This window comes from Garra rufa, chromosome 2 (genome assembly GCF_049309525.1).
Source record: "Garra rufa chromosome 2, GarRuf1.0, whole genome shotgun sequence".
NCBI lineage: Eukaryota > Metazoa > Chordata > Actinopteri > Cypriniformes > Cyprinidae > Garra > Garra rufa.
The window spans coordinates 22,178,807-22,198,436 of NC_133362.1; the positions used below are offsets into that span (position 1 = coordinate 22,178,807).

Below are 19,630 nucleotides of genomic sequence, written 5' to 3' on the forward strand. Positions count from 1 at the left end.
CATTTATTTCATCCAAAGTACAGCAACAACAGTACAATTTTGAAATATTTTTACCATTTAAAATAATTGTTTTTTATTTGACTATATTTTAAAATTGAATTTATTCCTGTGATTTCAAAACTGAATTTTTAGCATTTCCTTCAGAAATCATTCTAATATTTTGATTTGCTGCTCAAAAAAACATTTATTTTTAATTTATTATTATGTTGAAAACAGCTGAGCAGATTTTCAGGTTTCTTTGATGAATAGAAAGTTCAGAAAATAGTATTTATCTGAAATAGAAATCTTTTGTAACATTATAAATGTCTTTACCATCAGGTTTGATAAATTTAAAGCATCCTTGCTAAATAAAAGTATTTATTTAGCCCCCCCCCCCCCCCCCCCCCCTAAAAAATGATAATAATTATGCTGACTCCAAGCTTTTGAATGGTATATTGTACAAGAGCTTTTTATTTTTAGATAAATGATATTTGAATCTTTCTATTAATCAGAGAAGCATGGAAACAAATGTACTGTTTTAAATATTGGTAATAATAATAATAATAATAATAATAATAAATGAGCAGCTTATTAAAATATATTCTGAAAAATCATGTGACACTAAAGGCTGGAGTAATGATGCAGAACATTGAGCTTTGATCACAGGAATAAATTACACTTTAAAATATATTTAAATCGAAAGCATTTATTTTAAATAGTAAAAATATTTTACAATAGTACTGCTTTTGCTGTATTTTGGATCAAATAAATGCAGGCTGGGTAAGCAGAAGAGACATAAAACATAAAAAATCTTACTGTTCAAAAACTTTTGACTGGTAGCACAGATTTACAATGCACATCTCAGATCTTACTTATGTATACATCAAGTCACAGGTTTCCTCAAAATAATTACATAATATTATATATACACCAACTAATTTCCTGTGAATATTTTGAAAAAATAAAAATAAAAAAATCACACAAAAAGATTCTTAAGTATATTTTCAAAAAAAAAAGCGTATTCAGACTCGTACAGTAAATTAATTCTATGTGGGTTGAACAGCTGTTTTGTATCACTTATGTCAGTAAATTTGCATCCAAATGAAAACTGATTACAAAAAAACACATTATGTAAAAGTCGTCACCCTGATTTATACAGCAAGATCACAGATGAGAAAAACAGAGCGTTTCAAACACAGCCACGCGCTTACATACTGTTCACAAGTGAGACTAACATTTCTCAAAAATCTCCAACATCCGACCTCCAGCTCGGCTGCTCCTGCTGTGCCAGAGTTTTCTTCTGTTTTCTAAGACAAATCTAATTAGTGTGAAACTCCAATTAAATGAAAAGAAACTATTAGAAGCAAAAAACAACTCCAGGAATAGAACTTGTCAATAGGGTGTAACACTGCTGCTTGGTATTGCTTTAAAAAATATGGTGATGAACCCAGCTGACAGAAAATACAGTGTTTTAATTATCTCACTCACTAATTAAACAAACTGATCAATGGCACAGCGCTTATAGCTCATAGCTGCTACACCTGTTTACAAACGCACTCTGTCTGGGGGCTAGAGAACTGAGTACAGCAGGTTAGCAAAGAGGTTTTCTGCTTAGGAAGCACTCAGATTGCACAGCTAATGGGATCAATCTGAAATTGATGATGATGATGACATCAAACTCACAATTAGCACATGATCTTCTGGCCAGCCCAGTCTGCATAAGTAGTGGTCAGCCCTGTTGGGAAAAAAAGAGAATAGATTATCAGCAACACATTTCAACCACCAGAGTCATCAACTAAGCTGTGAAAACATACATCGTTGTTCAAAAGTTTGGGAATAGTACGATTTTTTTGTCTTATGCTCATCAAGGCTGCATTTACTTGATCAAAAATACAGAAAAAACTGTAATATTGTGAAATATTATTCCAGGTCTTCTTTATTAAAGGGATAGTTCACCCAAAAATGAAAATTTGATGTTTATCTGCTTACCCCCAATGCATCCAAGATGTAGGTTACTTTGTTTCCTCAGAAAAACACAAACGAAGATTTTTAACGAAAACCGGTGCAGTCTGCCAGCCTTATCATTGACGTGGATGGGCACCAGACCTTTAAAAGTAAACAAAAACATGCACAGACAAATCCAAATTACACCCCGCGGCTCGTGATAATACATTGATGTCCTAAGACACGAAACGATCGGTTTTTGTGAGAAACTGAACAGTATTTATATCATTTTTTACCTTTGATACACAGCCACGTCCATCTGTCATGTGCATCAGTCACGTCACATTAGCACGTGCTCTAGCGTAGAATACGCAAACGTCGTAAGGGGAAATCAGTGAAAAGTCCCGGATGAGTTTGCGCAAACTAACGTAATCTTTTAGCTTTAAATCGGTTTAAACAATCAGGATACGCGCAAGTAATTACCATTTTGAATAGCCGCTATACACACAATCTCTGTGCACTGTGTAAACAATGAGTGTCGTATTCATGCGACAGATCGCTTCCGGTGTTTGCGTATTCTACGCTAGAGCGCGTGCTCATTTGACGTGACTGATGCCAAACTCGTGCACATGACAGATGGACGTGGCTGTGTATCAAAGGTAAAAAATGATATAAATACTGTTCAGTTTCTCACAAGAACCGATCGTTTCGTGTCTTAGGACATCAATGTATCATCACGAGCCGCAGGGTGTAATTTGGATTTGTCTGTGCATGTTTTTGTTTACTTTTAAAGGTCTGGTGCCCATCCAGGTCAATGATAAGGCTGGCAGACTGCACCGGTTTCCGTTAAAAATCTTCGTTTGTGTTTTTATGAGGAAACAAAGTAACCTACATCTTGGATGCATTGGGGGTAAGCAGATAAACATCAAATTTTCATTTTTGGGTGAACTATCCCTTTAATATATTTAAAAATATAATTTATTCCTGTGATTTAAAGCTACATTTTTATCAGCCATTACTCCAGTCTTCAGTGTCACATTATCCTTCAGAAATAATTCTAATATGCTTATTTATTTTATATTATCAGTGTTGGAAACAGTTGTGCTGCTTAATAGTTTTTTGGAACCTGTGACTCTTTTTTCCAGTATTCTTTGATGAATAAAGGTTCAAAAGAACAGCATTTATTCAAAATAGAAATCTTTTCTAACAATATGTTTTTTGTTATCACAATTTATCAATTTAACACATCCTTGGTGAATAGAAGAATTAATTTCTTTAAAAAAAAAAAAAAAAGAAGAAGAATCAGAGTTACTGACCACAAACGTTTAAATGGTAGTTTATATTATTACAAAATATTTATATTTTAAATAAATGCTGTTCTTTTTTATTTTTTTATTAAGGAATCCTGAAAAAAGTATTACAGGTTCCAAAAAAATATTAAGCATCACAAACTGTTTTCAACATTGATAATAAAATCAGCATATTAGAGCCCTGCGCGGGACTGTTTTCTTCATCCCGCTCCCGCCCGCTGAATTTCTAACCTTTACCGCCCGCTCCCACTACGTGTGTGTTACACTCCCGCCCGCACCCGCAAAACTCTGAGAATTTATTCCCGCACTATGATAGAGATGCATTGATTTTGCGTCTTCTTCCGTCCCGCAGGAAAAAAAACTTAGGCTATTGGTATTGCAATTATTAAAGAGATTCATGTTTGTTTCTTTCCCTGGCCTGCATGTATTCTGACGCACTGGTAGGGAAGATGAATAGTAGCCTGGGCTATTGAGGACATCTAAAACGCTTAGGCTACCGCGCGTTTCTTTAGACTTCATGTACTTTGATTTGGGCTATTGAAGTATTCCGTAGGCTTGATTGGTCCTGGTGTAAATGTGCAGAAAGCATGTCAGAAAGCAGCTAGCCTTGAGAACACAGAAAGACAAAACACACAATACATTCGAATTTAATTTAGTTTTTATCAAAAACGTTGCACCATCACACGGCACATAAAATAGACTGCTTTGCAAAAAAAACCAATGATAAACTACATGAGTTTTGCAATTATTAACCAAAGCCAGATGTCACAGGTATTCTGTATTCATGTCGCTAGGCTACCTCCCGATCCCGCAGTGTTTTTTTAGCCGCCCATTCCCGCCCGCAGCAAAGTTCAAACCACCCGCTCCCGCGAGATTTGCATTGGGTCCCAATCCCAATGCAGCCCTCTACAGCATATTAGAATGATTTCTGAAGGATCACATGACACTGAAGACTGAAGTAATGATGCTGAAAATTCAGCTTTGCATCACAGGAATAAATTACATTTTAAAATATATTCACATAGAAAATGGTTATTTTACATTGAAATATTTCACAATATTAAATTTTTTTTCTGGATTTTTAATCAAATAAATGCAGCTTTGATAAGCCTAAGAAAGATAAGAAGCGTAAGAAAAAACATGAAAAATCTTACTGATCCCAAACTTTTGAAAGGCAGTGTACTTGCATATATTTTTAAAATTGTGATATCAGGACAGTGGATAAATGTTATATCTGTATAACTGTAATTTTAAATAATGTATATAATATATAAATATATAGAGAAAATAAACAAATGCATCTAAATGTGCATAAATATGCAGCTTTGTATCACAGGAATAAATAACCATTTTCTATTTTAATACATTTTAAAATGTAATTTTACATAAAAAGCATAAAAAGTGGATAAATGTGAAATCTGTATAACTGTAATTTGAAATAATATAATTTATATAATACATAATATATACAGAAAATTATTAATTAAAATTAAAATACACAAATCTAAGCGTGCATAAATATGCATGTATATGGGTCCAAGGTGTTAAGATGTCCACAAAAGAAATTTACAAAAGTAATTATGTCCATAGAAAGCACATTAATTGTAAGCAGAGTGTCTACTTTTAAGGTTTCAAGTAAGTTGCAGAATACAATGTCAAAATTCGGTTGAAATATTTATATTGAAATATTATATTTGGACAGCATTTAAGTAAAAAAAACAACATGCTTATTCTGGCTTGTACATATTAAAATATATAAAAGAATAAGAGAGCATATTACATTTTATTATATGTAGTTTTACATGTAATATATGTAATATATTGCTTACTATTAACACTGTTAAATACACTGCATAAAAATGAAATTAGACTCCAACAACAGGTCTGCATTTCTCCAATTAAGAAATGAATCTCCAGTCTTCATGTGGAAGTGTCTTCTGGCAAGTGAGAAATGCATGAACAAAACAGGGCTAGAGTGCTTTTGTCATCCGTACATGCCAGCGAAGACAGAAACGAGCACGCAGAGGGTGGCGGCAAAGTGTCAGACGTTCACAAAGAAAATCAACTTGTGCAGTGTCGCCTGGAGCACGCAGTCGCACACGCAGCGGGCTAGAATCAATCCGGCCGACTGCGACTCAGCCCCCGTGGATTAAGATTTAAATTGAAGCCCATCTACGCTGTCACTAAAATGGATATTGTATCCTTCATGCAGGAAGTAGGGAATTACGGCATCCCTCTCTCCCCCCTTTCTTGCTCTTGACAGATAAGTGGTGCAAGCGAAGCTGCATGGCACAGGCGCTGCTTTTCAAAACCAGCGGTCGCCTTCATCTAGGCACGGGCAAATAGAGCACGGGACGGCCGGGGTCTGCGAAGGGACGCTGCTCCTTTTAAAACCTTGCATGCTGTGAACCGGCTCTAATAAATATCCCCAAAGGCATCCCGCTCTCCTTCAAACAGTGGCCAGCTAAGAAATAGCGCCATCATGACACTCAAAACATTGTTTCCGACTCTCTCTCTCGCATCTTCTCTACTTCCTCCCCACCCGATTGCCTCTGTGTGGCCAGGCGGTCGGTGTAGCCGAAAGGTCACTGCTGGGTAATTTGTTTTTAGCTATGCAGACAAGCCTCACAACACACACGGCCAGGTAAACCAATTACACCCTGACATGAATTGCCATGACAAACAGCCTCGGCACACAAGCGCCGCGGCCATTAGCGGTCACGCCGCTGTCCTCCCTCTTGGAGAAGAGCCCCGTCCCTGACACCCGGCCCACCTCGGTTAGCTCTCTCTCATTAGCCGACTCGACCGGGAGATCATTAACCAACACCTACCGTAACCAAATAGACAGTTTATATTTGATACACAAAGCCATTTAAATCAAAGCTAAAATAAACCGTTAAGCCCCGCCCATTTGGCAAGACCTTTATAATTTGGATTCCCAGAATTACAGCCAACAGCTTGAAAAGAACATCCTTTTGGTATTCAAAATATGAGACGAGATAAATACAAGCACAGGATGGATTTGGTCTGGATTTCATGGCATTAGTGATATGAACTGATGCTATTTTTCCTCATATGATTTTTTAATAAAGCTCTTCAGCCTTTTTTCGGTCCGTACGTGTGTGTGTGTGTGCGTGCGTGCGCGCGCGCTGTCTGGTACCACCTCGTGAAAACAACAGCTTTCTTGGCATTCGTTAAAAATCCTCCAGAGAAAAACTCAAGCTATGCCTGGCAGCCACGGCTTTATGGATGCGAGCAATTTCAGCCGCATGTTTGCAAAACAGCATGTCATCATCGCTGCTGTTAATCAAACACACTCCCTCATCTACCCCCACCGCACACCCGCATACTGTCCTTCCCTCTCTCTCTCTCTCTCTCTCTCTCTCATGCTCCGGGGCTGCCATTTGACTCACGGCGAAGGGCTCCTAAGTATCCATGTTAAATCTGTTACCTTGCATCCCAGCACCCCCCGCACGCCAATCCTCCTTGAAATTAATTACATGAGTGAGCAGCACTTTTACACTCACTAACTGGCCATTTCTGTAGTCGGCTCGGGAGGGCTCTCCTGTACTCCATTCACTGGCCCTGAAGCAGCCCTCGGCCTCCCCTGCCAGTTACTATGGCAACAATGTTCTTTCAGCACTTGCAAAATAATGAAGACAATGTGTTTTCCATTTAGATTAGTTTTTGGCGCGGCGGTGATACAGAGTGTCCATCTTAGCACCTCTTTCACGGCTGATACGATGCAATAAAAATGGCTCTCCCGGCTTCAAATGCAGGTTTACCTCTACTATCGGCCAGATAGCTGGTGTACGATACCGGGGATTTTTTTTTTCTTCTCTTGCTTAACACAACGGTTTAATTACTTGCTGAGAGTGTAGAAGATCAAGTCAGTGTGAAGGGAACAAAGAAGGAAGATGGTTCACTTCTGCTACCGCAGCTACTGGGGGACGGATATGAAGATTTTTCAGTGAATTCATTTAAATAGAAACATTCTCGCTTGCATTCTTGCCTTCATAAATATAACAGTTCAACCAAAAATGTCTTTCGTTTATCTTCGGAACACAAATTAAGATATTTTTGATGAAATCCGAGAGCTTTCTAAATGCAACTACCACATTCAAGGCCTAGAAAGGTAGCAAGGACATTGTTAAAACAGTCCATGTGACATCAGTGGTTCAACTGTCATGTTATGAAGCTACAAGAATAATTTTTGTGTGCAAAAAAAACCAAAATAACTTTATTCAACAATTTTTTATTTTCTGTGTCTTTGACGCACAAGAGTACTAGTATTCGGTAAATACTTAGTATTTATTGAACCATTCGGTTCAGTATGCATTGCAAACCGAACAATTCATTGTACAAAACCTACTCCAGTAGGGTAGTAATAGTAAGGTAGTTTGTTAGAGTTTTCCCTTTTTTCCTCCCTTTTATTTGCTTTTAAATAGCTTGTAAATGCCTGTGTGCATTTTACTTTCACTTTCGAATTAGCGGCAATTCGGCATCAACTGATTGAATTGACGACAACAAAACAGTACGACAAACTCACTTATATTAAACAGAATGTTTAATTTATTAACAAAACGAATGCAAATACACCATGCTATAGTAATAATATAGTATATAGTAACATAAAATAAAAAATAACTTACACAAAATCTAAATATAAAACACTGAAAATTAATGGAACCAAATAAATAAGAATCAAATGTTTGAAAAAGCTTTCAAAATCCTCTTAGATAAATGGCAAAAGTCAAAAGGCCTTCCAAAGTCTAAAATATTTTTAAAGCAGGTGCTTTTGTATTATTTTGAAATTAAATCTTTTGCTAACTTCTTGTCTTTCTCACCTCACTCGTCAGCTGGAATCGCTCTCCTCGGGTGATAAATAAAATCCTGCCGATGATCTGAGATGTGACTGTTGTTTGGCAAACTGCATTGTTCAAAGTAAAAGGATCATACTTTATGATGTTAGATTTAATAAACTAAAAAATGTGTAAAAATCAAGGAAATTTCCGTCATTTTTTTCTTTTCTTTTTTGCTGTACCGAACAGTGTCGTATCAAACCGAACGTGAATTTTGTGAACCTTTACACCCCTAAAGAGTTTCACTGTGCATATTTAATAAAGTTGCTATTTTTGTTTTCTTTGTGTTCAAAAGTATTCTTGTAGCTTCGTAACATTACGGTTGAACCACTGATATATCACATGGACTATTTTAACAATGTCTTTACTACCATTCTGGGCCTTGAATGTGTCAGTTGCGTTGTCAGTCAAAAAGCTCCCGGATTTCATCAAAAATATCATAATTTGTGTTCCTAAGATGAACAAAGGTCTTACAGGTTTGGAAGGACATGAGGGTAAGTAATTAATGACAGAATTGTCATTTTTGGGTGAACTATCCCCTTTAAGAACCACTCTAAAATCAATCATGTGAGTGAGCGAGTCATTAGAGTCTAAGTCTAATGTCTGAGACTGATTTTTAACTGATTCATTGAAAAGAATCGGTTCATATGAATCATTAATTCACTCAAGAATCAGCACCAGAAGGTCATAAAAATATTTAGCAGTACTTAAAACAAAACGAAAACTGTTCTGAATAAGAACAGGTTCTCAGTACTCAACTCTACAGACGACACATTAACTCCACGCAACAGTTTGCATAAACATCCACACCCTTGTAGGCATAGCAGTTAGCAATGCTGCTATAAAATCCAAACAAAGTTCTTCCCTGGAAAATCCTTCCCCAGAAAAGGGCCTTGGGCAGACCCAGACGAAAGCCACTGCTGTGGATGGAAACAGCACAGTGTTTACAGTGGAAATAGTGAGTCTGGGACATATTCTTCAAGTCCCTTTTCCACTGTTTATAGAAAAAGGAGAGGAACAACACTTCCTGAGAGGAAAGCCAGCTTTCCAAGCCCAAATCAAAATCAAGCGTTTTTGACAAATCTGTAGACGGGGGAAACAATTTCCACACGTCTACAAGCTCACACACAACAACAGCCGCGTCAAAGGTGGCTCTCAAAGATATCCTTTAAAAATCTAAAAGCGTTCAATTGCGCTAATAGATTTGTGTCGCGCATGAGCCGCAGGATTTATGAGTTAGCAGCAACAGTTAAACCCTTAAAATGTGCCGTAATAGACAGTTTTAGATCTTCTCTAGCGTGCGATAATTGAGTCGCGTTTGGCCCGTCTCTGTTTGTTTCTCACGGTATCTCTGGCATGATTGAAATAGAAATGCACGGAAGGCCACTCTAGCCCTTAATTACATGGAGATAAGACGATTAACCAGCGAACACTACTTCAAAACGGCTTCTGCTAAAAAGAAAGCGTATTTGTAAACTGCCCTCGTTTAGTGACTGCAGTAAACACCGAGCGCAATATCACCGCGCTGAACCTTGTCTGCAGATGTCGTCATCGCTAGCTGACACTTCATGTTTGATTGTACATGCTTAACACAGGATTGTTTGATCCTGGAAGAGTGACAATGTATCTGTAAACACTATTTATTCAGCTTTGATGACGCAGTTTAGCATCAAAGCGTCAGTGCTGCTCCACTGATGTCTGAAAGCCATGTTGCAACCCTCACGATAGAGATGACACGCACGCGCCGTCGACACTGATGCACAGAGGCTGCTTCTACACAGATCACTTTGTATCATCTCAGCCTTCATCTACGAAGCTGCTCTAAAACATGCGTGCAGAGACGAGTGTGATAATGAAGTCAGGCTGCCACCTGCAGAACGAGGCAGCTTGCATTCGAGATCAACGTCTGTTTGAGATGCTGCCTTTTGAAAGAAGGAATGCGAAAGGAGCTACGGACTGGCGGAAATGTTATTTTGTGATCACATTACAAAGGCTACTTTCACACAGCCAGTGTTTGGGATCGAAAAATTGCATTTACTAACAGGTGCGACTCTAAAATTGTCCTGTTCATGTAATAGTTTACTGAAGCCGATTGAATCAGCTGATTCGGTCACAGAATGTGGGGACATAACTGTATTTAGCGCTCTAAGAGAGGACTGACAACTGTGTTTTGCTTCTGTGTGTTTGTAGTCGAGGAATAAAGCCTCAAACAGGCAAAGGAGAGGTGGAGTCTGGTGATATTGCAAACAGCAAGCAATTATTAGCGATCGACAGAAAACCCGACTAATTGGCTTGCTCAGCTCAATACACAGCATGTATATTTAATGAGGCTCGAGTGCTCATCTGATCCCCCCCCCAAAAAATCACAAGGGAAACAACGGTCAATTTCACATGCAGTAAATAATCATTTAGGACGAGTTGCTGCTTATGTTTTATTTCGTAACGATTGAGTTTTTCATGTCGGCTTTTGAATTTCTTCGATAATTGCTGCTGTAGAGTTGTACTGTTAGTTTTGGTTTTTTCATGTTATTCAAGACAACAAATGGCCTTGGGCCAGTGCTGCTTTGCCACTATACATACATTCATAATTTTACAGAAAATGTATAACACAAAATAAATAAGATTGCATATAAAATTAGATACAGTACATGTAAATGTCAGTGTGAGCTCTTGTTTTGTATTATGTATTTTTCATAAATAAGGATTCTAAGGATTTTAGGATTTTGTTGGTTTCACAGTTCATTGCGGTTTCTCCATGACAGTATATGAATCAGACTGCATGAAACACTGCATTTTAATCATGATCCAAACAAACATGCTACACGTAGTACAACTATTTTTGATGTAAATATGATTGTAGAATTGTAACAATTTAAAGCAAAAACAGAATGCTCTGACCTTAGCTTTGTAAAATTATGCTACATAAAATATATCTGCATGAAACAAATACAGCAGACGGACTAAATGAAAGCGCAAATTCACTCTCTGACAGCAGGTGGCACTTGTAGAACAGCAGCAATATGGCTTTTTCTTGGTTACCGCTGTAAACAAAGCAGCACTTCCCTTATAAAATATTAAAAAGTATTAACTACATTAATACGCATTATATGGAGATGAAAATAAAATACCATCTAAACTTTTTGAATAACAGTCCGTTTCCTTCACAGATAAATTCATATAAACCTCACTCCCAATTTAGTATTTCAGTATTCCCCCCCCCCCCCCAACATTTCGCTTAATTTCCTCTTTGCGCTTGTCTTCGGTGTCTCTGACATCTGTTAACGGCTATTTACAGTTGGCTTATTTGCCCAGTTACATCCACACAAAGCCAGAGCTTTCCATATCCAAACTTTTTTTTCCTCGTTCTTCTATAAGCACAGAACTATCTGCGTACACACAAATACACTGCAATTGTCTGAAAACGATATAGCATACATGCCAGACCAGTTTGTACATATGTTTGTATGCATGTATTAGGGGTTGAAGGACTTTTTTTAAGTCGACATTTATGTGATATATGTCAAATCAATGTTGACTAGTCGCTTATGACATCATTAATGAAAAATAACGCCTAAACTTTGAGCTGAGACTCGAACACCTTGTGCACAGCTATGGCATATGACACAACGCTGCCTACATGGCTATTGCTCCTATAATAGAAATATCAGTTATTTTACCTTTGGGTCATTATATTTCTCACAGATTTCTGCTCATTCTAAATCAGACAATTATATTAAGTTGTTTAAAACGTGCATTCTCCTGTTCAATTTCAAGCATCCCGATGGTATAATCACAAGTCTTGTGGAGCTCTTTCAGAGTATGCATTTAATTATCATTTTAGCTGTTTTGAAACAGAGTGTAAATGTGGACTTCAAAGACTTCTTATCCTGTTGCGCCCTCTATAGGACCAGCGACTAGTCGATGTCAAGCTTAAAGCGTCATGGAAAAGCATTAAAGTCGACCAGTCGGCTAGTTGGTGCAACCCCTAGTATGTATGTAGTACGTTCAATGTTTGTTCATGTTGTTGTTGTTGTTAGATGACGTAGCGGTGTCTGACTCGGGTTGAGATGTGGGGTGACAACATCGTTTCATAAAATATACAGGTTGGCTGTACACATGAAAACGCAAGGGTGCCGTTTTCAGATTTGTCCTCTCTGGGACAAATCTGGGACAAATCTGGGACAGTTGCGGTTTCAGGCTGCCAAAACGACAAATCCATTTGGACGAAACGTTAATACAACACAAATCTTTTACGTATACAGGAAAACGCATCACTGTGTGGACGGGCCCTTAGTTGTGTGCTATCAATACATCTCTAACCATTAGTCATAAGCATACGCAGTTAACAGGGATCTCCTCTCAACAACGTGTCTACATTGCTTTTTAGAAATTAATGTGAATTCAAACCAGTTTACTGTTTGAACCATATATCACCCAGCACTAATATGTATATATGTGTGTGTAAATTTTATTATTAATTATACATAATTTAAAATATATTTCACATTTGTCTTTTAGATATTGAGCAAAAAATGTATTTTATCGCCCAGCCCTAATATGATCAAATATCCAGATCGTCATGCTCAGAGTGTCTCGAAGCATAACTTCAAGCGATCCACGCCAAGCACCGGGCCCCACTAAGTACCCAATTATGTGTTCAGTGACCTCAAAAGGAGGTGTCACTAACTCTAGCATTAGAGAGCCAAAGCTGTTAAGACTTCAGAGCAGGGCAAAGGCCTACCGATGTTAAGTGCTAAAGGAACCTTAGTCTATTTCAGCTTTTATACATGCTCCCAGGCTTGACAGGGGAGAAGAACGTTCGCCTTGCCGTAATAGCATTAAACACCTAGTACATGAATGTAAAAAGAGTCCAAGGTTTAGCTGTAAAATGGCCACTGTCAGACAGCCTGGCCTTGCTCTGGCTCTGTTCAAAGACTCATTGTTCTGCACGACGAGCCTGGTGGAGAATGTGTAAAGAGACGAGCAGGGAGACAGAGCGAGGGAGACAGTGAAAAAGAGGCAGGTGGAGGGTTTGATTAATGTGGCCCTGGCTGCTGCCTCCTGCCACACGCTGCCTGGGACAGGCTGGTGGGAGACCCCCACAGCGCAGCCTGCCAGCCCTCACAGAGACCACCAGGTGAGCCCCATTCATCATCGCCCATCCAACACGGCCAGCCCCAGCCCGGCAGCCCTACCCCAACCCAACCTGCTCCGCCGGGGCCCCAAGCGTTCCAGATAGGGCATCTGCTCGCAGAGGGATCGCGTCTCCGAGCGTGTTGTGCGGCGCTCTCCTGCAACAGTAGGGAAAGATTATCCCACTGGGCGGATCGCATGCGTCTGTGGTGGGGCTGCGAGTGGGGCAGGGTGGTTTCTGGAGGAGCACAGGCCGCCGTCCAAACCAAACCAGAGAGAGGCTGAGCCTGGCCAAGTCTGGCACAGCGAATGCTCATTAAGATGCTGCAGCCTCGAGACGAACAGCGCTGACTGATGTCATGGGGTCTGCACTGCCATAAGGTCACACGGCGGCCCACGCCAGATCATTTACATGAGTGCAACAAAGACTCGTGGGGCTGAATCTAGAGAGTGAAAAATGAAGCATACATGACAGAAAGGTGAATAAAGATTAAGCGGTGTCTGTTTTGTTTTCGAGATCAACTATTTTGCATCCGCTATATTCTAATGAGCTCTCTCGTGAATCCAATCAATGAATTAGCCAAACAGATATCGACAGCCAGGCCACAGAAACAATATAATATACAGGTGCATTTAGCCGCATTAATTGGTTTACAGAAAGAATCAATCAATTCTCTCGGTAGCATCGGAATAAAAGACGGCAAAAAGGATCCGGGGTGCATTTTTTTTTAACGTTAAACAATAGCTACTGATCAGCAGCAGGTGTGCGTTTGTTCGTTGTCGGCGATGATGCCGGAGAACGCGTGAGCGGTGGCTCTGTCGAAGTCCTCGGCACTCTGTGCAAACACAAAAGCTCACCCTGAGCTGCTAAAAGCTGTTGACTGCCGGCCAAATACCAGACACACAAACTGAGGAAAACCATCTGGATTACCTAAATGAATTCTATTTTCTGATGGTAGACAGACTGGGACAGTAACGCCAGACCTAATCTTTTTTATAATCTGTATCAAACGCTGAGCGAGAGGGGGAAAAGGGAACAAATGGGAACACTTGCGTAACAGAAAGAGATGCCTGATTTTATCCTCGTACTGGACTACACTAGACAGCCTAGTTAAAGGGAAAGCTCCACTAAAATGACTAGCCTGTCATCATTTACTCACCTCATGCTGTTTTAAAGATCTATGACTTGCTTTCTTCTGTGGAAGAATGTTGTTTTAAGAACATTGTGATCTGAACAAAACTGGGCCCCACTGACGTTCACTGCAGTGCGTACAAAAATAACAATTCAGAAATGATAATCTATGTGTTCCGCAGAAAGCAAGCAAGTCATCCAGGTTTTAAGCAACATGAGGATTAAATAGGTAACATTTCACACAGACACCTAATTTCCAGCCATTATCAATTGAGAAATGCATATTAAATCGTTTTTCTTTTCATTTTTAGGTCTTTGAAGCAAAAAGGTCAAACAATGGAACAATGACGACATTCAAATCCCTATTACGCCATAAGTGTGGCAGAATAAACAGCTAGAGATGCGAATCAGCTTCCGTGCAAGTTAGAAAGGTAGTTTGACACCGAGAGAGAGAAAAAGAGAGAGCGAGAGAGGGGGGAAAAATTGAACATTGATTTTGCACACTGCCCTCTCTCTATTACAAGAGGCTGATCAATATGCTTGACACTGTGCAGAGGCAAAATACTGCTAGGCCTGCATATCTGCAGCGAGCATGAGGCCTGTCTGGTAATCATTCTTCCCTTATTGCCTCTCTCCCCACCCTCAACTCTGTTTAAGTGGGACCACACACACATGCAGAGGCAAACACTTACACTTGTGAGCACAAACAGACACAAAAATACGATGTGCAACTAGGGCTGGGCGATGCAGCGAAAACATTTATATTTTGAGATATTTTTTAGCACTCCTAAATGACTAAAATGGCTTACAGTGTGTTTTTTTTAAGACGATAATTTAAACCAAACCGTTATTTATTTATATATTTAAAACCTAAAAGCAACAATTCATAAACGCACTTAAAACACTGTTTTTTCATGCACCTGTCAATTTGGAGATTTTTTTCAGACTAGTGGAAAGAAAACATTACAAAATTCAGTTTTAAGTATTTATGTATTTAAAGGCCGTTTTCTCAAAATCAGATTTTTTCCCTGCAAAAATTGCCACTTATGTAATACACTACAAAATGCTGGGTTAAATACAACCCAGTGATGAATCAAATATGGGAAAATTCAGTTTAACCCAACCTTCTGTGTAGTTTTATTTAACTCAACTATTGTCTAAAAAATACTATATGGCTGGTAAAAATCAAAATAGGTTGTAAATTAAAAGAACAGACATGATAATCAGAGGCATCAGCAATAATCAAAAGGTAAACATTTATTAATAAGCTATTTTAAAATAAAATTTAGTTATTTATTCAACTTATCAATGGATGTTTATTTATATTAATAATAAATGTTAATTTTGGGTTCATTTTTATCAAGAAATATAGCAATTTTCATGCAATAGTTGAGTTAAATAAAAATACCCAGAAAGTTGGGTTAAACATTTAACCTAAACGCTGAGTCAAAACAACTCAATTGCTGGGTTTGTCTATTTTTAAGCCAGCTTTTTTAGAGTGTACTTACACCTAACTTTACAGTTATATTCCTATTTATATTCTAAAGGTTTTACAGAGGGGTTCATTCATAATTTTATTCCTAAAAAAATATGAAAGTATTTTTTTCTGGCCGCTGTCAGTATTTTCTGATTTATCGAGTGATAAAAAGATAAATATTTAATTAGATAACCCATTTAGACATAATATTTCAGAAAACATGTAATACAATTTTTTTTTTTTTTTTTTTGGAATTTTTAAAATGTAATCAATCAAGTGGGTCAGTATAATATATATTATTATTTTTTCCCCCTAGGGTGTCTATCCTTTAAACATTCTAAACTTATTAGTAAAACTTTACATTCAACTAAGTTGGCAAATAAATTCACACATAAATTATGTATTGCATATATTGTGAATACTTAAAATATCACCCAGTTTTAACACAATCATGTATAAATTACATGATTGCAATATGCATGAATGAAAATAAATATTTCAACAAATCCATGCATATCGAATGGAGACACTGCCAAAAAAAAAAAAAAAACATTTTCTTAATCAGTATTTTCATCTTGCTTTGTAAAAAAGAAGATAAAAAGCAAGATACATTTACTCTAAGAAACAAGAAGCAAATGACACTGACTTGTTTTCAAAAAATTAATATAAAGTATTTTTCTTACCCACTGGCAACTGTTTTCTTGTTTGAAGTGTAAATCTAACAACATTTAGTGAGGTTTCAGAAAAATAACAATTTGCTAATGGCTAAAGAAAAAATATATCCAAAATATATATTTTAAATATGTCTTAATACCACCATTTTGCTTCAGGTACATTTATCTTGTTTAAGGGTGATTATTTTACCGGAAAATAAGATTTACAAAAATGGAAATGTATATATATCCTTGGGAACAGGTCTGGCATGTTCCCTGACCGTGCAGGCTCTTTTTTCTGGTGTGAGTGTGTGTCATTGTGAGTGGAGTGGGCTCATGTGGATCAATAGAGCATGAGCTGTGAATCCAACATCTACTGGCCAGAGCACAGAGGGTCAATCAGCCCAGAGCAGGGGTCTACAACCCTGTGTCACAGAGCTCTGCTCTCTTCCTCTCACTCACTCTGTCTTTTTACCCAGCCATCATCTGAACCTCTAACATGTACATCAACAGATCACAACCTCATGAAAACACTGTCCGACATCTAGACAGGAACACGCTTTGCTAATCAGTTCTCTCTGCAGCTTCAATCATTGCCTTGGGCTTCTAACAGATACCGATCACCAGGTTGTTCATTTGATGAATGAAACATCAACCTTAACTCAGGGATCAATTAGGAAGCTTAAACCCAACACGGGGAATTTCACATCATGTCCAAGCCTAGCTCACAGTGAAATCTCACTGGTCTAAACTCCTTCTCCATATCAAATATGTGCCGATTGGCTGCGACTGTGTTTTCACATGTGGACTGATACATTTCTTGTTGCTGGAAGCTTGTGTTACTACTGGTTAGGGTACAATGTTAGTCTGTGTCAGCATATGGATGTTAACAGACACATAGGTTCATATTTTTTGCCTCTGGATATGGTGACACCTGAGGCTGTGTGTGTGTGTGTGTGTCTTTAGCACAGAAGTGAAATGGTGAGGGGAGTTCAGGAAATAAGGGAGTTCCTGTTAGCTGAGGAACGTTGGGTGAGGGAGAGGCCTCACGCCACTGAGACTTGCATAACAGCAGCGCATTACTGCTTAACCTAGATAAATAGTTTAAAAAGTCTTATAACACAGGAATGATGATTTGATAGGCCCAAGTAAGAGCTAAATATAAGTGTTATACATTTATGCATAATTATTGGTATCTCGGGGCCTGTAAACTAACTTTAATAGCCTTTAAAGCCGCAGTGTGTAATTGCTGTGCCACTAGCGGCAGTAAACTGAATATATAATGACTGCTTAAATGTTTCCAAACCAGGTTTCCTGAACTTTCCCATCAGTCCTCCATTGTTCAGTCAAACAGGAAGCTCTATCCTAGAAAGTCGACATGCTCAAACACAGCCAGTGGTTTTCTTTAAAGGATTAGTTCACTTCCAGAACAAAAATTTACAGATAATTTACTTATCCCCTTGTCATCCAAGATGTTCATGTCTGTCTTTCTTCAGTCGTAAAGAAACTGTTTTTTGAGGAAAACATTTCAGGAATTTTTTCCATATAGTGGACTTCTATGGTGCCCGTGAGTTTGAACTTCCAAAATGCAGTTTAAATGCAGCTTCAAAGGGCTCTAATTGATCCCAGCTGAGGAAAAAAGGTCTTATCTAGAGAAACTATTGGTTATTTTCTAAAAAAAAAAAAAGTACAATTTATATACTTTTTAATCTAAAATGCTCGTCTTGTACTCTGTGCACTGCTGTTTAATACAGTTAGGGAATGTCTAAAAACTCCAATCTCATTTTCTCCTCCAACTTTAAAATCATCTACATCGCTGCAGAAGTACAGACCAACTGTTTACAAAGTGAATATGCAAAGAAGGTCGAACACCCTTTACAAAAAATGGTAAAACAGTCATGTAGGACAATTTTGAAGTTGGAGGAGAATATGAGATGGGAGTTTTTCAACATACCCTAACTGTATTGAGCCAGAGTGCACAGAGTACATATGCGCATTGCAGAGCTAGACAAGATGAGCATTTGAGGTTAAGAAAAAGTATATAAATTGTGTATTTTTTTTTTTAGAACATAACCAATCGTTTAGTTAGATAAGATCCTTCTTCCTCGACTGGGATTGTTTACAGCCCTTTGAAGCTGCATTTAAACTGCTATTTAGAAATCCAAACCCACGGGCACCATAGAAGTCCACTATATGAAGAAAACGCCTGAAATGTTTTTCTCAAAAAACTATTTATTTACAACTGAAGAAACAAAGACATGAACATCTTGGATGACGATAGGGTGAGTAGTAGATTATCTGTAAATTTTTGTTCTGGAAGTGAACTAATCCTTTAAGGAAGTTGACTTAGAAATATCTTACCAAAGAAAGTATTTTTTGCATCATTATTTAATCATATAAAATTCAGTGCCCAAAAATATGGTTTTACTTTGGCATGCTAAAAGGAACACTACAGCATAAAATGCAAAGGTGCAAAAACATACATAAAAACCTACAAATTCCATTTACATATTGTATTAATTTCAGTTTATCTAAAAAAATACTTTTTTGAAAATTAATAAATATTCTTAACTTATAAAAAAATAAAATAATAAAGATATTTTGTAAATTTTCCTACTGTAAATATATAAAAACATAATTTTTGATTAGTAATATGCATTACTAAGAACTATCTTTTGGTTAACTTTAAAGGTGATTTTCTCAATATTTAGATATTTTTGCACCCTCAGATTCCAGATTTTCAAATAGTTGTATTTTGGCCAAATATTGTCCTAACAAACCACACATCAATGGAAAGCTTATTTATTCAGCTTTCAGATTATGTATAAATCTCAATTTTAAAAAAAATTGACCCTTAAGACTGGTTTTGTGGTCCAGAGTCATATATAATACACTACAGTTCAAAATTGTGTGGTGGGTAATTTTTTAAAGGGATAGATATTATAGGTCATTAATTACTTGTAATTGTCTTTCCAAATCCGTAAGACATTTGTTCATCTTCTGAACACAAATTAAGATATTTTTGATGAAATCCCAGGTTTGTAACCTTGCACAGACAACAACACAACTGACACATTGTTAAAATAGTCCATGTGACATCAGTGGTTAATGTCAACGTAATTTAATGTAATTTTATGAAG

The 19,630-nt window shown here is 37.6% G+C and overlaps 1 protein-coding gene across 1 annotated transcript in view; it reads right to left on the reverse strand.

Moving 5' to 3' along the window:
• Positions 1-19,630, reverse strand: part of zmiz1a (zinc finger, MIZ-type containing 1a) — a 77,598-nt gene that overhangs the window by 40,652 nt on the left and 17,316 nt on the right. The window contains exon 2 of the mRNA XM_073834624.1: positions 1,663-1,714. The gene's annotated coding sequence lies outside the window, so the exon portion shown is untranslated. The remainder of the gene's footprint in view (positions 1-1,662; positions 1,715-19,630) is intronic.